The following is a 10,041-nucleotide window of genomic DNA, read 5'->3' as shown; positions in this document are numbered from 1 at the left end:
GGCGCTGTCGCTCACCGGCCCATGCCAGGCCCCCGGGCCCCGCGAAGGAGGCGGGACCGTCCTCGGCAGGACAGGTAAGAGGCCGTCTGGGGGCGCATCGGGAGCGCAGAGCCAGGCGCTGAACCGGGATTGAGCTGGGGCCCCTCTCAGGGATGCGGGCTCTGCCAGAGATCGCGCTAAGTCCATCCCTTCCCCTCACCCTACAGGGTGAGAGGCGCCCGAGGGACTGGGGCGCAGGCAGGCACCTGGGTACCCTGACCCCACACCACCAGGCCTTGACCCCAACCTCAGGCAGCTCTGAGACACCCTGCCACACAAGAAATGCTCACGAGCGTCCAGACTCCTGGTGTCCCAGTCCCCACCAGGGCTCTGCGACACTAGGGAAATCTGAACATGCTTCTCCAGCTTCCCTCTCCTCCCCCAACCCTGCTCATTAGGGGGACTGCCTCAAGGTTTCTTTGCCCTGCAATGACCCTTGGGCCAAGGGATGGGCCAGGCCCCTCAGCACCTATTCAGCCATTTCTCCACGGAAGGAAGGAGGTACCAGAAGATACCTTAATGTTATCCTGGGGCCCTCTTAACTCTCAAGGAAAGAGGCTGGTTTTGCATCACACTGCGTGGTGCCTGAGGGCAAAGAGTGGGAGACCCTGGGTCCTGTTGTCTGTTGTGTGGCTGAATGCTGGTGACCCTAGACAGAATCTCTAGCTGGAGTCCTCCCTCTTTTGGCAAGAGGGAGCTGAATGAGATCATTCGGGCCTGCAAAGTGCTTCCGGGTCTTCAGAGCAGAGTTCTCTGCCTGCCAGAATGTAGCAATCAAAATAAAACTGCGTGGAGGAAGACTGGCCTGTCCCTGTGGCTGACCACTGCTTTGTCCCCATCCTCTTATCCCAGCACAACTTCCCCACCCACCGTGGTAGAAAGAGCACTGGGCTAGGAGTTCCTGGCTGGACGCTGGCATCTACTGGCTTTTGGCCCAATTATCCGAGCTCTCTGAACCTCAGTTTCCTCATCCCTAAAGTGGGGGTACCGTAGCTGCTCTGCTCACCTCAGAGAACTGCCTTGGGACTCCATGAAACCATGTACCTGACTGAAGGCTTGTCGGCACATTGCCATATTGGTGTGAGCTGTTATCACTGTTCCTACCACCAGCCAGACCTGCTGTCAGTGACCTGCTCACTGTCACCCTTACCCCCTTTTCTCCCAGCCTGGCTGTGGCTCCCTTTGTCCTTGGCCTCCCTGAGGTCCCAGAGTCAGTGAAACCCAACTTCTAAAACTTGAGAAAGTAAAAGGGTTCCCTCCTTGTCTACTCTTCCATCATCACCTATAGAAGACGATACAGGGTGAGAGTCTGACTCAAGGTTTTTATTTTCCCCCCAAAAAAATCACAGATCTAGGGAAACAGCTTCTTGAAGGCAAGGATTATGTTTTTTTTATCTCTTTGCCTCCTTCAACACCCCACCTCCCCCATAGCACCTGAGAGAGAGCAAGGACTCAGTAATTGGGTGTAAAATACAAGAGCCAAGTGTTAAAATATCTCAGAAGAAAAACATTTGACTGGAAGTCGGGAGCCCTGTGTTCTGATCCCAGATCTGCCAGTGACTGTCTCAGGCTGTCCCTTCCCTTCTGGAAGCTTTAGTTTTCACTTCAGTAAGAGAAAGTTGAACTAGACGAGTTTTAAGACTATGAGTTCTAATGTTCTGTGGGGCAATCTGAGGGCTATTCCCAGCCCACAAATCCCTAAGTTCTCCTTGAACACAGGATACCAGCTTCACAAACCTGATCTGAAGAGTATGTTAATGTCCTTTCAATGAAGAACTGGATTTTATGAATGCAGTGGAATGAGGATATAAGAACTTGGGAAATGATAATTATAGTTTTAGTGTTTTCTTAAGATCTCCTAGTCTTCCTTATTTTCCTGGGAAAGCCAGGAATGTGTTCAGAGTTGCTGAGTTGGGGGGGCTGCTGCCTCCTGGCCAAAAGGCTAGGAAATCACTCCCCGCTAACATCCTTTGTGAGTAGCCAACGGCCAGGGACCCTGTCCTTAGCCATCTCCTCCCAGGGATCCTGCCTGATTGGGATCCCCCACCTAAGAAGACTGAAGGAGGGGACAGCCAGGAAAGATCCATCCCTGGGGAGAACGTTTTTAATATAAAAACAAAATGAGCTTCTCTGACAATAATTTTCCTCAACTGTGGCAGGCCTGGCTGATGTGCAGGAAAACCTTAGCTAATTGGCACTTGGGGAGGGCTGAGTAGGCCATGCCAGTGACCTCCCCTACTTACCCACCACCACTTCCTCCCCCCATGTCAGCACTTTCTGGCTCCCAGCTGCCGGTGCAGCACTGGCAAGAATCAGCTCCTCAGAGTTAATGGACAGTCACTAACCTTTATAACAAAGTGACAGCAGCAGAGGCAGCAGCAACCGTGGAGAGGGGCTTTATTTTCTGCAAGACTGGTCTGTGGGGGTGCTGGCCTGCTGCTGGGGATAGAACCATGCACCACCCGTCCTTTTACAGCTGTCTGGGTGGACACTCCAGCCCCAGAGCTGTCAGGGTTCAGGGCATCGCTGATCACCAGGCAGGCACATCTGGCTTCTCTCCCAGCAGGGAAAAGCGACCACTGGCTACTCTTGTGTTCCCCTCCCTCCTGCCCCCTCCCTCTGCAAGACTTCAAAGGGAAGAAAGGAGTCAACCCGGCACCTGCTTGGATGGTCTTGGTTAACTGGGGCTGGGGGAAGAGGAAGAGATGAAGTGTGTGTGTGTGTGTGTGTGTGTGTGTGTGTGTGTAAGAGAGAGGTGGAAACATTGAAATACACATATGCAGGCCCCTTCCCCTGGGTGGCACACACAAAATAATAAGAGAATATCTGGAGATATCTGCACATAATTCATTACATTTGGAGTCAAAGACCAATTACCTTTGGATTCAAAGACAAATTCATTTGTACATCCCAGAGGGACTTCCACCCCCACAGTACACCACTCCAGGGAGGAGGAAGTGGAAGCAGCAGCCTGCACTTAGGGAAGAAGAAACAGTTCAGTTCCTCAAACCTTGGGTATTCTCCAACCCCATTCCCTTCTCAGGGGCTTGGTAGGTATCCTGTCTGGAGCGCGGTCCCTTCTGCTACTAGCCAGGGGGCCATGAAAACTGATCTCCTCCCTGCTCTTTGCATACAGGTTCCCTCTTCTCTTGTCTCCTCTCTTATTCTCTCTTCTTTCTCCTTCCGCAGCTGCCACCACCCCCACCCCAAGCAAACCAAGCAGGGAGCGAGGGCCCCTGCTCTACCTCCCCATTATGTGTGCTGTCTTCTGCCATCAGATGCTCTATTTGCTGTAAGTGGTTGGGAATGAGCTGCTTCAGGAGAGAGACAGGTTGTTTCAGCGAGAATAAAGATTTAATTTCTGCCCGAAAATGGACTAATTTGAGTAGTGGTGCCACCACCTCAATCTTCCCAGCAATTTTCACCCTTGTCAGCCACATTCCCATCCCCCAGGCAGGGGGATTGTGCTCTGAGAGAGAGGCAGTCCAGCGCATGGGGCGCAGGTGGCAGTGGTTAGAAAACAGGGTAGACTTTTGTTCTCTGGAAGACAGCGCCTTAGAAGACTTGGGAGCTGAGACGTGTTCAGCTGCGTTTCCCCTTCCCTGGGTTCCCTTCTCGGCCCTCTTCTCTCCCTTCCTTGCTCTTCTCTTCTCCTCCCTCTCCATAGGTCCTTCAATAATTCTCATATCTCTCTCCAGCCCTGACCACTACCCAGGGCTTCAACTTCATACATTTAATTGCCACATGGAGTTTCTACCCTAGTATCTCAAAGACACTTCAAGACCAAAGGCATCCACTTCTCTTTCCCATCTTTCTCTTTCGTGTGTGTGTGTGTGTGTGTGTGTGTGTGTGTGTGTGTGTGTGATTTTTCCAGCTCAGTACTTGGTGAGCTTTTTCAATGTAAGTATTCTTTTTTCTTTCAGCTCAGGAAACACTTTCTGCTTCTGTTCTTTTTTTAATCCTTACCCGAGGATATTTTTTCCATTGATTTTTAGAGAGTGGAAGGGAGGGAGGGGAAGAGAGAGACACTGAGAGACAGAAAGGCAGAGAAACATCGATGTGAGAGAGACACATCAATTGGTTGCCTCCCGCATGCGCCTGGATTGGGGGGGGGGAGGGAGAGGGGGTGCGTTCAGGTATGTGCCCGAACCCACAACCCTTCGGTATGCGGGCAGGCACTAACACCACTGAGCACACTGGGCTCTGCTTCTGTTCTTTTAATTATTATTTTCCTACAGTCTTTCTGAAACTCCTACTAGATCAGTGGTTCTCAACCTGTGGGTCGCGACCCCTTTGGGGGTCAAACAACCCTTTCACAGGGGTCGCCTAAGAGCATCAGAAAACACACATATAATTACATATTGTTTTTGTGATTAATCACTATGCTTTAATTATGTTCAATTTGTAACAATGAAAATACATCCTGCATATCAGATATTTACATTACCATTCATAACAGTAGCAAAATTACAGTTATGAAGTAGCAACGAAAATAATTTTATGGTTGGGGGTCACCACAACATGAGGAACTGTGTTAAAGGGTCGCGGCATTAGGAAGGTTGAGAACCACTGCACTAGATTGATTTGGAACTCTCGGACTTTCATTCACATCTCTTAACTTTATTTCACCTACTTCATCTTTTTGCTCTATACCATGGGGAAGTGTAGTAACTTTTTCTTTTACGTTAAAAAGTCAGTCTTGCCCTGGCTGGGTGGCTCAGTTGGTTGGAGCATTGTCCCACGCACCAGAAAGGTTGCAAGTTCTATTCTGATCAGGGCACATGCCTAGGTCATGGGTCTGATCCACACGTAGGGGGGTATATGGTAGGCAACCTATCAATGTTTTTCTCTCTCTGTCTCCCCCTTCTTCTCTTATTAAAAATCAATAAAAACATGTCCTTGGGTGAAGATTAACAAAAAAGTTAGTCTTTAACTGTGTTTATTCTATTGCCAACTCTCTCCATTAAATTCTTTAAAATTTAGACAATTATTTTCAATTTTCCAAATTCTTTCATGTTCTTTCGTTGCTCCTTTTTCATAGCAGCCTGTTCTTGTTTTATGGATGCAACATCCCCTTATGTATCTGTGAGAATATGAATTCAAAAAATTATAAAGATCTTTTCTATAATTTGGATGTTTTATCTTATGTCAATTGTTCTGTTTATTTCATCCTTTTCTTTTCTTTTCATGTATTCATTACTCCTTGTCCACGCAGACTTATGAATAAAGGAGGTGTTGACTAGCACAGGTAGCTGGTATGGATTTCCTTGGAAGTTAGGTACAAGAAGGCAGCCAGGGCCTGGCCGGTGTGGCTCAGTGGTTGAGTGTAGACCTATGAACCAGGAGGTCATGGTTTGATTCCTGGTCAGGGCACATGCCCGGGTTGCGGGCTCGATCCCCAGTGCGGCCACAGATCAGGTTCAGGTCCTTGTCCTCTCCTGCCTCCGTTTTCACAATAGTCTCTTTACAGGACTCGTAGCCTCCACACCAGCTACCCATGCTAGTCAACACCTTCCTTCATTCATAAGTCTGAATGGGCAACAAGGAATAATGAATATATGAAAATAACATAAGAGGTCGACACTCAAGCACTGAGCAACACCAGCCGGCCGCAGGTCGCCTTTGTTTCCCTAACAGGCCTCTCCCTTGAATGGGAATTGTTCTTACCTCTGGGGCTTGGGGCTGCAGATTTCTTTACCAAGGAATTTCATTTGCTCTGTATCTCCCAGAAATTCCTCAGTGTTTTTTGGTTCACTGATATCATTCTTTTCTCTTTTCTAATTTTGTTATGATCTTATTCTTCAAAAAAAGAAAGCCCTGTCATTTTGATAGAACCTTAAGAAGGAGAAGAGAGGGTCGTTTGTGCTCAGGCTGGGTTCTTTTTAAAAAAATATTTTTTTATTGACTTCAGAGAGGAACGGAGAAGGAGAGAGAGAGAGAGAGAGAGAGAGAAACATCAATGATGAGAGAAAATCATCAATTTGCTGCCTCCTGCATGCCCTCTACTGGGGATAGAGTCCACAATCTGGGCATGTGGCCCCACCAGTAATCAAACTGTGACCTCCTGGTTCATAGGTCAACGCTCAACCACTGAGCCACACTGGCTGAGCCCAGGCTGCCTTCTTGAACCAGCAGTCTCCCCTTGGAATTTCTGTCTCATCTGGTGGCATCACCTTCTACTTAGCTGACAAGGTCAGAAAGCCGGGCGTCATTCTTGGCTCCTTCCCCTCCCTCACTTCTAGTTAACCACCAAGTTCTATTTATTTAGCCTCGTAACTACTCCTCAGGTACGACTCTTCATCTCCATCCATTGTGCCATAGATCAGGTTCAGGTCCTTATCCTCTCCTGCCTCCATTTTTACAGTAGTCTCTTTACAGGACTCCTAGCCGCCCTTTTCATTCACTTCTAATCCTTTCTACCCACTGCTGCTAACCAGAGTGCTCTAAAACGCAGGTACAACCATACACTCTCTTGCTACAACTATCATGGGCTCCCCACTGTCCACAGGAAAAAACTCCATATGGAGTATAAGGCCCTCCCCCTTCTCCTCATTCCATCAATACCAAGCCACCCTGGCCTCTCCTTCATACCAGCACCCATGCTTCCGTGCTGTTTCCTCTGCTGGAAATGCCCTTCCCTCATCTCACCCGGATGACTCATCTTCTTTCTTAAGGACTCACTTCAGATGTCACCTGCTCTGAAGCCCCTTCATGGTTCCCATCATCGCCTCCACTCCCATCCCGGGATACAAGTCCCTTATCAGTGCCCCATAGCTCTCTGTGTGCTGCTAACATTGTGTTGAAACTGACTCCATTGTGTTGAAATTTCGTATTTACTGGTCTGTCTTCCCCACCCCTCCTCAGAGCAGCTACCACTTCTTGTTTATTTTTGCATCCCTAATAACTGCTCAAGAAATGTTGGTTGTGTAGAACCAAAAGTGTCCTGGCCAGATGTGCTCCATCCATCCCAGATCCTGGAACGTACTTTCTTATGCGGGAGGCCCAGCACACCTAGCTCACTCATTCACTCATGAGGTCAACTGTTTAAGCCCCCATTCTATGCCCGGCAAGGGGCTGCAAGGATGAGGAAGCAGAGGCAATCCCCATTCTCTTGAAGCTCACAGTCCGGTGAGGGAGAAAGATGCTAATCAGTGAATCACACATATGTAAGTAAAGGCTGTGATCCGCTCTCTGAGAGGAAGAGCTGGAGCCTGGAGAGCAGAGAAGCAGGGAACTTCAATCCAGACTGAGGAGGTAGGGACACCCTCCCTGAAGAAGTGACTTTTGAGCCAGGAGCTGAAGTATCCTGGTGTGAGTAGAGACAATACTTCTGAGAAACACGGCTATAAAGTGAAGGAGAGAGAGGAGACAGGAGCTGAGGGAACTGGCACTGAGGAAGGATGTTCCAGTTATCTGTTGCTGCCTGACTGCCCCAGAACTCAGCAGCTAAAACAAAAGACATCTTATTATACCTCAGGACTTTGGGGGCCAGAAAGCCATGCAGGGCTGAGCTGGGTGAATATTCTCTCCCTGTGGCACGCGCTGAAGAGGTCACCCGTGGTATTCAGCGGACAGAGGGGCTGGTTTGGAGGGTCCAAGATGGCTTCACTCCCGCATCTGGCATCTCGAGGATGACGGGAAGGCTGGGCTCAGCAGGCTCCATTGACAGGAGGATCCACACACACCGCCTCTCCGGCATGGCAGCCTCAGAGTCCAACTACGTGCAGGCAGCTCAGGGTTCCGAAAGCGGTGAAAGACGCCTGACCTGTGTCACCTGCTTTGGAGTCACATAGCCTCACTTTCGCTGTGCTCTGGGGTTGAAGCAGTCACACCCACTCAGATTAGAGAGGAGGGACCCAGGCCCCCACTTCCCGGTGGGAGGGATGTCAGAGCATTTACAGGTTTTTGTTTGTTTGTTTTTAATATATTTTTATTGATTTCAGAGAGGAAGGGAGAGGGTGAGAGAGATAGAAATAACAATGATGAAAGAGAATCATTGATCATCTGCCTCTTGCATGCCCCTCCCTGGGGATCGAGCCCACAACCCGAGCATGTGCCCTTGATCAGAATCAAACCCGGGGCCCTTTAGTCCACAGGCCAACGTTCTATCCACTGAGCCAAACCAGCTAGGACCACAGCCAGGTTTTACAGCCACGGCAGCTGATTTATTTTCTAGCAAGGAAGAAAACAATATGTTTAAGTGCTTGTTAGGAAGGATCGGGAGTTGGGAGCTGTTGAAGACAGAGGAGAAAGCAAGGATAATTAACTGTGTTAGCTTCCCGAGACAAACTGAAGCAAAGAGAGCCAAGTTCCCCATGTTCCCTTGATTCTGACTCCCCTTCCTCCCCTTCTTTGCCCGACTTTCTCTCTTCACTGCCAGATGCAGGGAGCTACAGCCATGACCCCAGCTATCTTGGTGGCTTCCTTGCTTATGGGCCAGAAATCATCAAATCCAGCCCCAAGCCATTACAGACAGCCAGCATCGCCACACTTCACAGTGTGTACAACAGCTTACATGGTATCTGACTTGAAGGTAGTCTCGCGCCTTTTGTTAGGGGTTTCGCCTTTTCCCTGATTTTAATCATTCATGTTTAATCTTCTGCCTTACTCGGGAGTTCTTGCTTTGATCTTTCAGTTTAGAGGCATTCTCTCCTGCTGCACTGAAAGATAGCAAGGTGAAGAGTTCAGCTTTTCACAATGGCTCTGCATTTATCTGAATCCACACCTTAAGGTTATCTAGGCAGCCACCCCTGAGCTACTAAATCACCCCAAATCTCTTAATCTTTTATTAAAGCTCCTTTGTCCCATTCCCTTCGCTGAGGCCTCTGGTTTTTAACCCGTCCAGGATCAAATCCACACAGTTTATCCTGACCTTCTATACACAGGTAGGCTCTGAAAGGCACCGTAATGAAAGGCGAGGCTTTGGACTCAATTACACTTGGGTTCAAATCCAGGCGGTCACTGTTTAATCCTGGGCAAGTGACTTAACTTTTCTGAATGTCCGTTTCTTTATCTGAAAAATGGGAAACAATAATAGCTAGCTTCATGCAGTAAATAGTTGCTAATTATAATTTTGTAGGGTTCTGATAAGGGCTGCCCCCACCCCAAGGATATGACCCAACACCTAGTTATACACGCTATCCCTTTGGCCTTTTTTTTAAAAAAAATAGTGTCCATGATGCCTCTTCCCAGGTATTGTGTGCAACAAACCTGCAGCTAACCTGGAGAACCAGGCCCCAACCTGCAGCTAACCTGGAGAACCAGGCCCCACCCTGCAGCTAACCCGGAGAACTCGATGCTGTTCAGGCCAGCGTGAGCTCAGGTCAGGCAGACCTGGGCCAAATGGGGCTCTGCCATGCTCTAGCTGTGTGATCTCCGGAACCCTATTTAAACCTCTCTGAGCTGCAGTTCCCCCTGCGACAGAGAAAGGATTAAATGAGATACTGCATTTGAAGCACTTGGCCTGGTGTTCAGAACCAAGCAAACACTCAGTAAATGGTCTGACCTAGAGTGGCACTAGGCACAGTGACTCTGCAGTCATATTCCAGGGGTCACGTCCAGCTCACCACTCACCAGCTGTGTGCCAGTGGGCACCTTTAACTTTCTTATGCCCTCGTGTCTTAATCTGTAAAATGGAGATGATGATGGCATAGACTTCATAGGGCTACTGTAAAGGATTTTGTTATTTTAAAAATCCAGCCCAGCCAGAGTGGCCTGGTTGGTTGAGCATCCTTCTGTGCACTGAATGGCCGCCAGTTTGATTCCCTGTCTGGGCACATTTCCGGGTTTCAGGTTTGATCCCAGTCAGATCACATATGGAAGGCAACTAATTGATGTTTCTCTCACATCAATGTTTCTCTCTCCCTCTCTCTCCAAAAATAATTAAGTTTATTAAGAAGGTCATAGACTATAAGACTTTCATTTGCAAGGATATCTTAAGCATATGGTACTTTCCTGATATGTTTGACTAATGAGTTCCTAAAATGTCTTTGCAGAGATCGT

General features: G+C 48.6%; 1 protein-coding gene across 2 annotated transcripts in view; it reads left to right on the top strand.

Moving 5' to 3' along the window:
- Positions 1-6: 6 nt before the first annotated feature.
- SYNDIG1L (synapse differentiation inducing 1 like) overlaps positions 7-10,041 on the top strand; it is a 20,311-nt gene continuing 10,276 nt past the window's right edge. For both annotated transcript variants that reach the window (XM_006778782.2, XM_006778781.2), the window contains exon 1: positions 7-74. The gene's annotated coding sequence lies outside the window, so the exon portion shown is untranslated. The remainder of the gene's footprint in view (positions 75-10,041) is intronic.

The sequence above is a fragment of the Myotis davidii genome, unplaced genomic scaffold (genome assembly GCF_000327345.1).
Source record: "Myotis davidii unplaced genomic scaffold, ASM32734v1 scaffold309, whole genome shotgun sequence".
Lineage (NCBI taxonomy): Eukaryota > Metazoa > Chordata > Mammalia > Chiroptera > Vespertilionidae > Myotis > Myotis davidii.
This window is presented reverse-complemented; position numbering and strand designations above follow the sequence as displayed.